The sequence below is a fragment of the Cavia porcellus genome, unplaced genomic scaffold (assembly GCF_034190915.1).
Source record: "Cavia porcellus strain 051 isolate PalLab524CR breed Dunkin Hartley unplaced genomic scaffold, mCavPor4.1 scaffold_12, whole genome shotgun sequence".
Taxonomy (NCBI): Eukaryota; Metazoa; Chordata; class Mammalia; order Rodentia; family Caviidae; genus Cavia; species Cavia porcellus.
The window spans coordinates 73,082,565-73,098,587 of record NW_026947495.1 but is presented as its reverse complement, the minus strand read 5'-3'; the positions used below and the strand labels follow the sequence as shown (position 1 = coordinate 73,098,587).

The 16,023-nt window shown below is 37.9% G+C and overlaps 1 protein-coding gene across 4 annotated transcripts in view; it reads left to right on the top strand.

Moving 5' to 3' along the window:
- The window catches only part of Calcrl (calcitonin receptor like receptor), a 100,298-nt gene that overhangs the window by 21,289 nt on the left and 62,986 nt on the right, over window positions 1-16,023 (top strand). Inside the window, exon 3 of one of the 4 annotated variants that reach the window (XM_023561023.2) lies at window positions 3,736-3,808. The exons of the other annotated variants lie outside the window; for them this stretch is intronic. The gene's annotated coding sequence lies outside the window, so the exon portion shown is untranslated. The remainder of the gene's footprint in view (window positions 1-3,735; window positions 3,809-16,023) is intronic. 4 annotated transcript variants of the gene reach the window in all.

Here is a 16,023-nt window from a genome sequence, read left to right as displayed (position 1 = left end):
CCCACAATCTGTCTACTCATGCCTCATAATCAATTCTTCATGCAAATTTGATATTCACACTATTATTCTGCAGTTTTTGGTATGAACTTGAATTCAACAAAGCAATCTCTGTTATTTATTGTTGTTAGATTTCAGATATCTTCTCTCTAGCACAGTAACCTAAAGCAAACTTAAATCTGAACTTCAGGAAACTAATCCATTTGTGTATTTATTTCATTTTCCATTGAATTTATGAAGTTTTTTTTTTTTTCTTTTTCCTTTTTATCGGTACCAGGGATTGAACTCATGACTGCCTGCTTGCAAGGCAGGCGCTTATGCCACCGTGCTAAATCCCCAGCCCCTTATGAAGTTATTTTTAACTTTATATAATACTAATATACTAATATATTAATTTATAACATACTAATTTATCCTCCATTCCAGATATTTGTTACTTCAAGAACTTTTGTGGAGTTTTGGTGCCACTCCTATTCAAATAGGCACTATGACTTATAAGGAAAAAAATTTGACCCTATTAAAAAAAGCTTTCTGAAATTTCTCTCCATATCCTGATATGCTAAGAGTGCCTTTCAACCAACAAAGCATTCACATGTGCTTACATAAATTGTGACAATGGTGTTTATAACAGGCTTTTCCATTCTCAATTTATTGTGTTTCTCTTACAATGTAGCAAGTTGTATCCATGTAGCTGGTAGGCTAAAAGAACCTGAATAAACTATATTTTAGTGTTGTAGAAGAACTGAGAGAAAATATATTCAGTTATGCAAAATGAAGCAAGAATCATTAGCAAAGGTTATTATCCTCTGGCTTTCCAATGGTGGAGCAAAAAAAAATAAGGATAAAGGTCACTTTATTAACTATAACTTTATTTATTGACTTTTTAAAAGTCTGTGTGAACTTATATAAGTGTATTTATCTTATAAACGTATATTTTTTCTAAAAATACTAAATATCAATGGAAATTGCAATAATAAGAACACTTGAACTGTGGATCTAATTGGCTAACCTGTTGGGAGCTGCTGAAACTGGAAATTGAATACATGTGCAGGGCTGCTACACACAATGGCAAAATAAGATAACAGCTGAGGATATCTGGCTCCAACTCCAATTTATGAAATAAAGACCACAGCCGCAGGCATTTCTCCCCTGTAGTGAAATGCAACATGGAGATCTTCTCCTAAGATACTTCTTTTTGTTAAAGTAATTTGTTACTTAGAAAAGTCTGAGCCACTCCCAAGGTCTGTTCAATGTCCTATAGTTTCCACTCTAATCCTCTAAATAAATATGGGCTATCCAGAGACATCCCCTGTCTTATCCACCAGAGTTTCTGAACTCTGCGGAGTGTTTTAACCCTCCAGGAGCCCTAAAATCCTACCACTTATTTCATTTATTTACGCTTTCACTGTGCACTCAATTTGGGAGATTGCGGATCTAAGCCAGGTCCCTGATACTAACCATCCTTTCTTTCTTACAATTTTTGCTCTTTGGGCAATAGATTTTTAAACACTACCTTAATGTACTTCTATCAAAGTGCTTTCCTCTCATTAGAGAGGCAGAACCCAGATGGAAACCTTCAACCAAATATTCTTGTCTTAGCTCATTGCTACTACCCTTTCACCAGCATCTGTATGTTTGAAATAATACACAAAGAACTTTGAATTTTGCTGAAGAAAAAATAGGATATTTATAGTTTTGCTGTTACAGGGAACTTCACATGTAAGGATGGGAAGGTGAAGGCTAATAGCATAGCTTGGTGTCCATCTTTACTGGACACATGAACTGATAGGGAGCTTCTAAAGAGCTGATGATCCAGGACATGTCTTTATGAAGATTAAATGAAAATCTGGACAGGAATTGCATTACCTTGGAACATAGTGAGGGGTAAATTGGAGGCCATTTTTCAACCTGTTCTGCACAGAACACTGCAGCTTCTGATACCTGAGAATTAATGACATTTAGAGTGTGAGAGACACTGTCAGAAGAGAGTAGCATGGTAGAGGTGAAATCTTTCCACCTGATTCTCAAGGTAAAATGTAGGGTAATCTTTAGTGATTTCAAGAAACATTTGGACCTGGATCCTGAAGGTCTTATGGCCTATGGTGACTATTTGTGTATTATCAGTGATATGATTTGATATTCAGAGGCGCTGGGACTTGGACAAGGTTTCAGCCACAAAAATAATTATGAATAAATTTATTTAGGTAAAGTAAGAGAATTTTTAAATAGTGTGGAATGAAGAATGAAGGCTTTGGTGCTTGCATTTAGGAAAATTTTAAGTAGATTACAGGTTACATGGCTGATTTACATTTTAATGAGTCACCTGGCAAGAAGAAGGTATACTATGTTTCGTAATAAAGTTATTTTTGGATGGGAAAAATGAGTATAGCTACTTCCGCCTGCTGATATATGTATGATTCCGTTCCTGGCACAGATAGTTCTAAGATAGGCAACGTGTAAATTCTTGTAAGGCAGACATGTTATAATAAAATAGCAAACATACATACTCTTAGTATCTTTAAAGGAAATTCTCAAATGTTTGAAACTTAATTGAATCCTTCTCCAAATCTGTTATGGTTGCTACATTATATCAACTTGAGAAGTTTAGAAGTTTAAGTAAGAGACTCAGCAGGGAGCCCAGAGTTCGTACTTTGTACATATCCTCATCCTGTGCAAAGGAGAGCAAGATTTTGTGAGTGCTACAACTACCCTGAAGTGGGGGTGGCCTGCATAGAATATAAGGGAGGAAAAGAGACTTGCTCTTCCCCACTTTTGCTCTGGTTGCTTTTGCTGGCTGCTGCCTTGAAGTATTACCCCAGAGCCATTCACCCTGCCTTGGAGCCCACTGATTATGGATTGAAACTTCCACAAACAGTGAGCTAAATAAACCTTTCCTTCCTTCATTTTGGGGTCAGGTATTTTGTCATAGCAATGAAAGCAAAGTAACTGAGACAAAGTCCATGTGAAGCGTTCAATATTCAAATGATTTCATATACACAGAATAAGATCTTCAATATATGGTGCTACTGTATTAATGCTTAGATAATCCAAGAGAAGAAAGAAGAAATTTACTGTCTCATCTTTTGTTCTGAATACTTGCCTTCTCTTCTGTTTCTACGCTCTCGTGTCCCATATATGCACTTTCAAAACTGTGCTTTTTACTCAAGACACCTTTCAAAGGTGTATGTCACTAAAATGTGAATCCATATTATCTCTCATTGGTTTTACACTCCGCATTCAGTTGTTTGAAGTCCTAGTTATTTCTTTTCCTCCTGGCAGTAGTTGATAACAATTTGTAATTGGTTTCAATGTGTTCTTTCAATCAACATTTTTTTTCAAAAGAAAGGTAATGACAACTACTAAACTATTTGTACCATATCTTCAACTAGATTTACTATATTTACATTTTAAAAAAGTGTTAGCAGAGATTGCTCCAACACATACATTGTGAATATTATGTCATAATCTCTTTTCTTTGTCATAATCTCTTGAAAGAACTGTGCTTTCATCCAGAACCAGTTCACTACATGAATTTTTTAATTGAACTGAAATTTCAATTAAATTGAAATTGGTGTGAATTGGTGTGAAATTCAGAAGCTTCTCTCTTGCGTTCACTACCTGGAAAATACATGATCTTTAAAATGCATAATTTGATTAACTTTAACCCACTACATAAAATCATCTTAATGCTCTTATTCTGAGGACTTTTTTTTTAGTAGCATCTGTTTTATTTTATAGACTTTGGAGCAATTTCTAGCAGGACTTGGAGCTGTGTGTGACAGTAACATCTACAACTTGAATGATTAGTAGGGTAAGTGGAGGTTAAATCAGTGTGTGAGCTAGTTTCTGCTTCCAAAAATATTAGCACGGTGCTCTAAACTAGCCGTTATTAGTCATAGCTTCCTACAACTTGTATAAATATATTTCTTTGTTCTCATTCCTGAGTAAATGAAATAGCTTATTCATTGATAAGAAAATATTCAATATGAGGTCATTTTAAGAATACCATTTATAAAGAAAGCATTATTTTCTGAAGCTCTCCACCAATTTACACTCTGGAGTCCAGCTCTGAGAGCTGGTTCTATCCGACGATGTTAGTTAGTGAGGGCTGCTGCCAGAAGAAAACATTCCAGGCTGGAAGTCTTAGAGAGCTGAAATTTGTTTCTGAACATTCTGAGATGGGAAGTCCAAGTTCCTTAGACAGCTTCGTTACCTTCACACCTCTCTACACCTCCTTCTGATCCCATCTTCCAGTGGGCAGTCTGTGCTTGTCATCGCTGAGGTGTCTTCCCTTGTTCAAGGTCATCCATCCTGTTATATTGGGACCCCACCCTTATGATTTCACTTCCTCTTATTTTTTTTCTTTAAAGTTCCATCTGCAAAAGTAGCCACATTGGAGGTTACACTTTAAAAGTGAATCTTTTTGGGGGGGACACAAGTTCATCTGTAACACCAACAATTTCTAAGATTATTATTTTACAGAGGATGGAGTATCTTTGGAATATAAGCAAATATAAATAACATAAAGGCAATGACACATCTGTGAACCTAAATCTTATGCAATATGGAGGGAATAGACCCCAGTGATTTAACTTCATACAGCGTGGTAGATTCACCAATCCTTTCGCTCCCGGGTAAACCAAGTAACAATTTAACTGATGTTCCAGCTGGATGCTTATTAAATGCCAACTTAAATGCTAGAGGAGAATCCGAGGATGATTCAGTATAGAAATGGAAGTAGATGTCTATGATATCTTTAGTTTTGCTTGCTCTTATGAAGAATTTATAAGCTAATGAAAGAAACCAGAGAGTCACAATTAACATGATACAATGACATTAGCTGAAACAAGTCATATTTAAGGAAAAAGAAGATTTTATATCATCTTGTAGATCCAGGAAAAAGGGGTTGGAGTTTACAAGATTCTTAATTCTTCCGTTCAGAATTCCTTCTTTATGAAATTATATACCTTTTGAATATTTTTTGGCTTTAAGTGGCTATTTTGATATTAGTGAGGAGAATAAATTCTAGAATTGGTGCAGAGAACAATAATCTGGATATTTTTTCTTAATGAGTAGAACCCCAGGGTTATATGAATGCTTCCAAGTTTTAGCAAATGTAAATCAAAGGGATAAAAGATCAGAACAAAAGATTCTGTGAGGGAACTCTGAGAACCAGATGAGTCAAACTTATTGCTGCAAAATTTAAATCAGATAAAACAAACTGAGTCATAATGTGGCCAATGAGGAACGCTTTGATTACAGTGCAGATTGGCAAAAATATTGAGTTATTTGGTTGTTAATTGTTTTAATGTCTTACTGTGTTGCCCCGCATGCCTCAAATTTCTGAGGTTAGAGAGTCCTCTGGCCTGAGTCTTCTCAGTCTTCTGAGCAGCTGGGACTATAGGTCCCCATCACTGTGTTGACCAAGACACCAGACCATGGAAATGTAGGCAATGTTTGTAAAGAAATGACCCTTGACACTATGGAAATAGGAATGACTGTGTCATATATGATACATTTTAGTTTATAAATCATCCTATTACAAGTAATATAGGACACTCTCTTTTCCATGGTGCTTTTATGTGACACCACTTTAAATTCTATCACAGAAACTTGATGTAAATCCATTCCCTTCAATGTAAAAATGTCACCGTAAGACAGGACATTTGTAGAGAAAAGAGGCTAAAGCTGAAGGACCACAAATTCTCAGGTGAGGGAAATTAGCAGTTAACTGAGACCCTCTCTGAAAAGGGCAGAGGTTAGGTCATGGGTACCGGGGATGTGGGTCTGTGGGAAGGTCCTGGTGTGTACAAACAAAGATGGAAAGGAAAGGGAGGGGAGGGGAGGGGAGGGGAGGGGAAGGGAAGGGAAGGGAATGGAAGGGAATGGAAGGGAAGGGAAGGGAAGGGAAGGAAAAAGAAAAGAAAAGAAAAAAGGGAAAAGACCACGGGTCAATGCAAACCCCAAATGCTACTTTTTTCTGACATGATTTATTTCTTTTCATGGCTAGCTAATGTTCCATGTTCACATTTTATTTACTCACTTATCAATTGATGGACACTTTGGTTGATTCCATCTATTGAGTATTGTGACGAATGATGCAGTGAACATCTGAGTGCAGAAATCTCTTCGGCATGCTGATTTTACTTCCCTTGGAGTTATACCTAGTAGCTGGTCACACAGCAGTTGTCTTTGTGAGGAGATACTCTTTCCTGTAAAGGTTATATTAATTTACATTCCCAGTGACGGTGTGCAAGTTTATTTTTCATCATAGCATCACCATTACTTATTATTGCTCATGTTTTATCCCAAAAAGATAAACCAAGGGTGTTTGCACTGAGCTATATGCTCAGTCATTTTTTTTTTTTTTTCTTTTGGAATAGGGTCCTGCTAAGTCACTATGTTCCTCAGGTTAAGCTAAAACGTGTGATCGATCTTTTAGTCTCTGCCTTCCTTGCAGTCCTAGGACTGCTGATGTGCACCACCAAACCAGGCTCATCATCACCATGGTAATAGGTGTGAGGTGGTATCCCACTGTGGACTGGTATAACACCTCACACCTATTACCATGGAGATGCTGACCGACAGATTCAAAAATAATTGGGGCAAATGCCATTGGATAAAAGGAATAAGTTCAAAGATCTATTGCACACTGATGACTACAGTCAATGGCAACATATTTAATTGACATACGAACATTTTAAAAGGAACTTTTAGCAAATGTTTGCAAAACACTGCGATTAAAAACTCCTTTGTGGCTGAAGACCAAATGAGTGTCAGCTAATTTACTACCACAGACAGCAAGGCGAGTTGCAACAATTTACAAAACAGTTTCTATATTAAATACTTTTCAGACCTATATTGTTCCACTGATTTTGTTAAGAGTTTCGTTTCTCCTTTCTTTTCTTCTCCGTATTTCTCAATCACCTCACCTTGTTATTGCTTTATTTTGCTTGCTAATCATAGCCTGTTGCTAAATCTGCCTGCCTATAGACACATTTTGTGAATGAGCTTTGGGAACTGTTACGGTTCTCTGAGGTCCCATCAAAATTTCCTTCTCATGTGAAAAGTTCAAATCAGGCATGTAAACACAGCTTCTAGCCAAAGCCTCAATGTTTAGGAAGCATTTAACTAGATTTACTGCAATAGAGTATAGAACTGTCTCCTGTCCCTCTATTTCATATCCTACTTCCTGATGTGTTCCTACTTTAACCAACAGAATAGCAAGACTTGTTTATTCTCTGCAAATGGAACTTGATTTGTGGGATAACCTTTAAACACACAGATTATTGTGGTTGCAGTAAATCCACTCAAAACCAAATCTATCAGTCAATCGAAAAACAACTTGCATGGCCACGTTTCTGGGAAACTAAATTCATGGATGTATGGACAGAATGTGTGAGAAGAGACAGTGCTTTATAAGGTACCAGTCAGATAACATCTTAAGACAGTCTGCACAAACATGTTTTGTTTTATATTCACACTGTGTTGGAAAAAAAAAAAGAGTCATTGTGTTTTCAGTCTCTTACAGGATTGGCTGTGATTGTTGGTCCCTTTTACCGTAAAGCAGGTTTTCAGTGAGGTCATTTTGACACAGCAGCTGCCTACATGGAGATGCAAGCAGCGGCGTTAAAAGTGACCATGTGTTATTCAAAGTTGTCTTTATACTGCCAGAAAAATGGAACAGAACACACTGGCTAATACTGAGTCAGCAACCTCCCCAAATAAAAATATGCTAATTCACTTTCTTAGGCAACTGTAGTTACAAAACTTTCTCATACTCAAAATGTGGTGAGAATACTTTCCTCCCATCAGCAAAACTTGGGTATAAATAAGATGCTTGTTATACTACACTCTCAGGTTAGATAGAATGCTTTCTATCCCTACCACTGGGTGAGAATTATAATTAATGATAGCTAATATTAACTTGCATCATAATGATAACTTTTATTAAGATTGCTGTGTGTTAGAAAATGTCCTCACTGCTCTCTATTACTAGTTTTTCAATTAGTAGGCACATTGATACTACATAGTATATACTAATCTTGTCCCCAATTTGCTTATGCAGATGCTGAGGTTAGAGAAATAATATGCCCAAGTTACAAAGTTGTACTATCACTTTATAGCAGAGTTCAATACAGTACAGTGTGAGTCAGTGTCTAACTCTCTATTAGATACATATTTGCAGTTTTTGCAAATGTCAAATCATTCCATTTCACCAGATGTACATGTAAGCAAAGCCATTGAATCACCCTCTTTAGTATTTTATAAATACTGAAACATGAATCACAGATTTTTGTGTTAGACCTTGAACTGTCAACATATAAATTATAGCTCGAATAAAAAACAGTATTTCCAGTTAGTTCAAAATTCCTTTACATGGGTTTTCTACTGGAATTAGAAAAATAGTTCCTATTACTTTCTTAGTCTGTTTCTAATTTTTGATGTGTTAATAACAATGTCTTATATATAGTTATAGTCTTATAACCTTTTTTGTATTTCTCATGCATGGAAGAGGGCAAATTAACTGATAAAAGAGATAATAATTTGAGTAGAATAGCAATCAGATAAATGTAATAATTTACTTATAAGACTTGATATAACACTTGAGAATACTCATGTGTAGTAAGTAATATCACATGCCCAGAGTGGTGGCCATCAGCTTCCAGACATTTAGTAATATGGTGAACTGCTGAAGTATTATATACTTTTTGTCAGACTCCATATGTAGCTGCATTTTTAATAATGATCTCCCAAATCTGTTGAAAAGCAGATTTCTCATGTTGATACACGAGAAATATAACTCCTAACCTTAGAAGTCAAGTGTGCCAAGTTCATGGTCTCACAACACCAAGGATGAGTCCACCATCCAAAGGAAGAAGTGAGGAGAACAGTTTGCATCTCATTCAGCCATCACAGTGAGCAGCTACAGGTGCAGCTGGAAACTGACAGCAGGGGTCAGTGAGTGACGCCCCCTTTCGGTATCTAGCCTGTATCTACTGTGGTATTGCTGTTACACATATTTTTGGTTATACATCTGCTAAACATGTAGGGCTAACAAGTGAGACCTGCATTAATCAAAAGTAACCTCTTGTTATCTATCAAAATAGGTTAAGGCTCTTCAGGGATTACTTTTGGAAGCACTTGCAGTGCCACACATCTGCTCTGTGTCAGCCACCAAGATGGGTCATAGTCTTGCTTGACCACGTGGTTTCCCATGGAAGCATGGGAGGAATTCCATTCTCTGGGAAATCTCACTTTTAGTACACTGTGGAATGATTGAATCCTGTCCTCTGGGATCCAGCACTCTCCCTGTTCAGCCAGTTAAATAGTTCAGCAGAGTTTTAGGATCCCAGAGACAAGGTCCATTCATGATGTGGTATAGAAGCTTCTTTCCTGTCCTCCTCGTGATATGGGAAGCTTATATTTGTAACCAATGGAAACGTTATTAAAATTCTGGCAAGGTAATCCCAATCTACCACCTCCAGTGCAACCCATGATGAGAATAAAGACACTAAGACATATTTATAATTAACTGCAATGAAGGGGTCTTAAGTCTGGTCTACATGAGGGTTCATGGAAAAAAGGTTGTGATCCAGAGTCTACCCCAGATTTTATTAACTTATTAACTGAAGAAGGACGTGGCTAAGAATAAGTGACTGCAAGAATGGCAGGAATTACATGAGTACTGTGAGCTGAGCTAGCCACGAGGCCAGAAAGCACCTCTGCAATATGCAGAGAGAAGGTTGCACAGAAAGACCAATCTGCATAATACAATTGAGGTAGCCATTAATGTCCAGGAGGCTGTTGCTTCAAATTCTGATGTGCAAACTTTTTCTGTCATGGGAAGTCATCGCCTCTTATCTCAAGACAGGAACCCAGTTGACAGCCCTGGAGCACTGCCTCTGCCATCCCACTAGGATCAACCATTTAGAGGGAGACACTGAGACAGGGAAAGAGGACTGTCACTTGGCTTCAAGGATTATGCATCAATACTTCAGCCAGCCCTATTTACATTGTTTAGAGCCAACAGAAAGGAGAAGGAAATGGTTTACCCAGCTCTGCACATATCAGGACATGAAGATAGGGCCAGGTTTAGCTAAAGTGGAGCTAATTGCTCTTTATTCAAAGAGAGTCATGTTGGTGGTTCTCTACATCTTGGGTCTTTGTTAAATTTGGAGGGTGAGGGCCAAAATATTGACTGCCCTCTTTGATTTATCCATATCTAGTCTTCAAACCTCAGTTGTTGAACACTCAGAAGATCAGTAGAGCAGTGGGAGCAACAGGTTTAATTTTATGATGTTATCTAAATCTCAAGCACCTAGAAATACATAATATAATATAGTATAATATAATATAATATAACCAAGAAATATATAATATAACCAAGGAACTATAGTTTCTTTACCAGTCATGGTTGTTTTAGAAGTTGCATCCTACAAAGGTTACCAGATAGCGATTATAAAAGTTTACAGGGAAAAATTGAAATTGAAAGAGATATAACAGTAATTTTAAAACCACTAGGTTTTGTTACTTTCCCTGAAACAACTTAAATTTTCATCTTAATGTACCATAATATTTTTAGTAAGGTGTCTTTATCTAATTACAAGATAGTGCATAACATAAAATTTTATTGAAATTTGTTTTTTTCAGTAGTGTCTTTTAAAATGTATTTGTCTATAAATGACAATAGATTATTATTAGGAATCTTTCATTTCTAGAGTGACACTGCTTGGACTGTGTTTCTTTAACTGTTATAAAATAATTACATAATCATCACATGAACATAAGCATGAAAAATATTGATATCATTTGGTTAGCTATGTCATGCTAGACTGACATGCACATTGCATCCTAAGTAGTTGAAACACAAATAAGAAAAAGCCAGATGCTTGAGCCAAAAGTTTATCACCATAAATCACCAGTGTGTTAAGAAGCTTTTCAGTTTTATATCTTTAAAGGCCTGCACACATGAAAACATAACATAACATACCATGAGGTTGACAATAATTGGTATCACAGCTGTGGTAGTTAACTGACTTTTTCAATTTGAGTAAGAAAAACCCAATTAAATTGAATCAGCGTAGTTCTGGGTGTGGTTGTGGGGATTTACTGAAAACAGGAGACCCACCCTAGGGAAGCTTGTCATCCGGATGGTATGAAAAGGAAACAAAGAAGGAAGAGTCACTTCTGCTTCTCTGGAGGAGCTCCAAGAATCACTTTCACCTTGGACATCAGCTCCTTGCTTCCAGGGCAGATTTTCAGTCTCCAGCCCAGATCCTTTAGCCTTCCACTGGGGACCCTTCAGCCTCCTGAAGTAGCACGGGACTCTACAGTGATTCCACTGGATCCCTTCTGGACTCTTCCACACCTGATCCTGTGGACAGACATTGTGAGCCAATCTTGTAAATCCTTGTATACTTATATATCTTGCATTCACTCTGTTCTTTAGTGAGCACTGACTGATACAATAGCATATAGAAACCTTTCTGTATACTTAGCTTTTACTCTTAAGACAAATTTTAGATTCCTTTTATAGAATACAATCTTACTGACAACAATTAAGGACACCTTTAGAACTCTGATAAGTTTAGGAAACAATATAAATGACAGCAAATAGATTCATCACCCAATATATAAGTGTATTTCCTTTATACAGCAATAAGAATGCTTGTTTAGTTACTGCCAGTAGATGCTGATCAAGTTTAAATGTCTGGACCATATTTAAAGAGATGTCAAAATTTGGTCATTTTATTCATTTAAGGTCTAAACATATCATACAAAAAGAGCACCTATTAATGATTTTGTATGTATTAAACTTATGTAGTATTAACTCTATAACCTTAAGTTTAGATTCACAGCATAGCTTGTTTTGAGATGTAGGCATATATATATATATATATATGGCATATATATGTATATATATATATATGTCCAGTTATATGTTATGTCATAAACTAAGATACTAGTTATTTGTTTAACCAATCATAAACTGATTATTGAAAACATTTTGTAGGTTAATGTTGAAATACTCTTTAGCTCTTTAAGCTCAATTTTTTTAGTAACCAAAAGACTAATGATAAGGACACAAGAAACAATTTTAGTAAAATACTGAATCTTTGCTTTTAAAATATAGCTTTATGAACTGAGAGCATCTAAATATTTTAAGAAAATTGTATTGTCTTAGATATATAAAACTTAACTTTTTAATTATAGTGAAAATATATTAGATTACTAATTAATACTTTATATATATATATATATATATATATATATATATATCTTTCACCATGGAAAATTCGTAAATTATGCACATAGATAATAATAGTGCAGTTTTTTTGTTTTTGTTTTTGTCCTTTTCCTTTTATCGGTACCAGGGATCGAACTCACAACTGCCTGTTTGCAAGGCAGGTGCTTATGCCGCTGAGCTAAATCCCCAGCCCTGATAGTGCAGTTTTAAGACTGAGTTTTTTATATTATCTGACAACCTGGATGGAAATACATCACCAACTCTAAAAACACTTTTACACTTACCAGGTGATTTAAGTTAGTTTACTGTTAACCTATATGAACCACACACTTTGAGGCAGTGACTTGAGCATTTATCTATAAACCAACCTATGCAGAACTTTTGGAGAACATTATATACTTAAAACTGAACATACAGGAACACACATAATAACCTAAATTGTAGGTAAACTTCATGTCGTCAGACTTTAGGGCTTTCCAGCACTCCAGGCTGCCCTGCTGCACATGTCTGCCTGTGACAGTTTCTCCTTACCTGGAAAAGAAACAGGAGGGGAAGAGGCTTCCTTCTTGTTCTGTGCCCAGCTTAGGTAATCCTTAGATTTTGACCTCCAGTGCCAGCAGTTGTGAGCTGGACACACAAGGACGTGACCAGAACTGGTTTGTCCACTCTTCCCATGCATGGAGGATGAGCTTCCTTGTGATCCTGTGACCCGCAGGCCATCCTCAGCTAGAGGCTTTTAGAAGCCGCTGGCTTGCAGCATGTTTTAGAGAGAAATCGTGCCAGGAGAGAGACAGCCCTCTGTGGTTTGCGGAGCGTGGCTATCTTTTGATATCTGCAATTATTAAACTCTTAGGGATCCCTAGAAATTTTTTTGCTAACAATGTACTCAGCTGTGCTACAAAAAGCCAGCCTACCCGGTGGTACAGCAGCATTCTCCAGGGCAGGGGGAAGCGAGATTTCCAGTTAATTTCCTGTTGTGCCTAAGGGGTGAAGGGCTGATACCTTTGGAGTTAATCTCCAGTTCTGCCTAAGAGCTGAAGGGCTGATACAACTGGACTTAAACATTTGAGAGTTTATTCTCTGAGAGTCTGAAGATCACATCTAGATCAGTTTTTGAGAATATGGCCCAGAGACAAGTGAGCTCAGTTTCCCTCTGGTTAGGGCTGCAGGGAGGGGGAAATGGGCCACTCTGGAAACTTCCTGGAATTCAGTCTCCACAAAGAAGAGAATGACTTTAGAGCTTGAGAACTAAATCCTAACCATCTCAGGGGCAGAGAGGTGGTCAAGACTAAAAGCTTTCCCAGGCTGGGCCCATGGTCTGTAGCAAAACATGCCTCTAAACACAAAAGCTACGATTAACTCCAACCACACTGCCTGACAGAAAACCAACAATCAAAGATCCTGAACAACTGTTTTTAACATTCTGAGAGAGAGGAAGAAAGGGAGAAAGAAAATCAAAGGAGATGCTCCTTTAGGCTATCCTGTTTTGGGCTCAGATATGTGTGTGCTTTTGGAAGCAGCTCTCTCCAGTGTCATCCAAAAATTTGGTTTCTTCCACTCTGTGTCTCCGGATGAGAATCTCTATTGCCAGTCACATGAGAAACCCTGCCCAGGTTTGGCCAAAAGTCTCATGTAAGCCTTCCTGGATGTGCAGGGATTCTGATTTCTCTCTAACATGGGGATTGGGGTTATGTAGAGTGTAACAGAACGCCTATCTTCAGTGCCTTACTACATCAACACTTATTTTCTAGGAATTCTGGGGCTTCCAAACATGGAAAGGGGAAAAAAGGATTTTAGGATTGCAGAGAGAAGTACATGACCTTTTCCTGACAGAGGTGAACTTCTAAAACCAGTCCCATGCCTTTTGGTGAAAACCTCAGACACACCTGCACAAGCTCAGCCAAAACCCATTCTAGAAGCTGTCTGGAACAGACTCATCTTGTAGCAACCAAGCAAGTCAAGTAAAGAATACAAAGTCCAAAAATAAAAATGTTCCACACGGGAATTCAAATCATAGTCATCTGTGCTCTCGTCTTTTAACATGGCACGAGCAACCAACGAAAGGCATAAGCAACCAACAAGCAACAGATGACAGCTTCTGACTTCCTACATGAATCACAGTTCTGGAGTCTAGACAAAATACGCAGGGGTACCATGAAACAAGGGCAAACTCAGACCTCCTTCCAGCTAACTTGATGAGACCTCCAAAATGATTCAGGAGAAATGTAACTCCCAACCAGTTAGCTGTCAAATGTGCTGAGTTTGTGATCTCACAACAACAAGGAAATGAGTTGTGAACCAAAGGGAGAAATTAAGAGGGTTTTTATGGAAATAAGGAGAGAAGAATAGCTCCTGGATTCCCAGGAAGGATCTTAAATGGGGTGGCCACTGATGCCCTTTGTGAGGGGTAATTTATACAACAAAGTCACAATATAAGATGGGAGGTGGGTCAAACTGCCATGAGCCTTCAGGTCACAAATAAAGCTTCCTAACTCACATTGATCCAATGAGGATATGAGTCACATAGCAAGGGTGTATGGAAAGAATGAATTTCTGGAAAAGGATGGGTCCAGATGCTCTGCTCGCCCCCTTGGGTGACTGATGCCTAGCTGGATTTGCTGGACCAGGTGGTGCTAATTACAGGATAATTCCAGGCTGCTGTTTATCCCTTTGGGAAGCACACTGGCCTGGTCCCTGCAGCCTTATCTTGAGGCCTGATCTTCTTCAGATGTGCCTCCAGCTATCATTCTGATGTTGTTATTTTTGTGCTGACTTCCTTGAGAGTCCTTCCTTGAAAGAGTTAAAAATAAAGGGATCATCAAGTCAGACACCATTCTAAGACTGTGTCCCTGCTCTCCAGTCCCTTATGGTACTTCTCCCAGCCTAATGTGAGGGTTCTTTTGTTTTTCTGGTCACCTCAAAAGGAAAATCATCTGTACTCCACAGAGACTGTGGATTTCAAGAAATAACATCTGCTAAAGCTATCGCTACTGATGACAATCGGAAATGTAGCAATGTTCCTAGAAACCAGGAAAGACTGAGGGTTACACTCATGCAGACTGAACCCAATTCTGATCCAGGACAAGTATCACACAGGTTTTTGCATGTGACTGCCTGCCCGTTTTCTGAATCTTTGTTCCTAAGTGAGATGATTCTTTCTGTCAGTCAAGATACTGTAGTCTCCCCCGGTCCTCAGGCTTCCCCTTCCTCCTTTCTTGGTCTGTCACCAACTTCATGATATCCAGTTACCCTCCTTCTACACCCAATGCTTCTGCACTGCATTTCTCTCTTGGTGTCGTCTCCATTAAACCATTCTCCATTACATAATGAATTCTCTCCCAGTTGGCATGCAAGAGATTTTAATTCAGTCAAGTCTTCTTTTTCACACTAGATTATATCATGGGTCATTTGCTACCTAGATCATACTCTTGGAGAAAGTATCCTTGCCTGGCCAAGCAACCAGAGGAATGGATTAGGCCGCTTCTCCTGAGACTACAAGTATAGCAGACACTGTTACCAACATGGTTGAGATGCTCATGCACGGGAATCAGTTTAATAGTATTTAAAGGAATGAGTTTGCTTAGTTTTGATTTGCTTTGGTTTGGTTTGGTCTGGTTTGGTTTGCTATACTTTGCTTTGTAGTCCTGAGGCTCAAACCCGAGGCTTTGCAAAATTCTGTCACTGAGCTACATCCCCAGCCTTTATACTAGATCCTTATGTAAAATTATTTGTAGAAAATGCATAACGCTTCATTCTTGTAGTTTTTGTTGCATTTG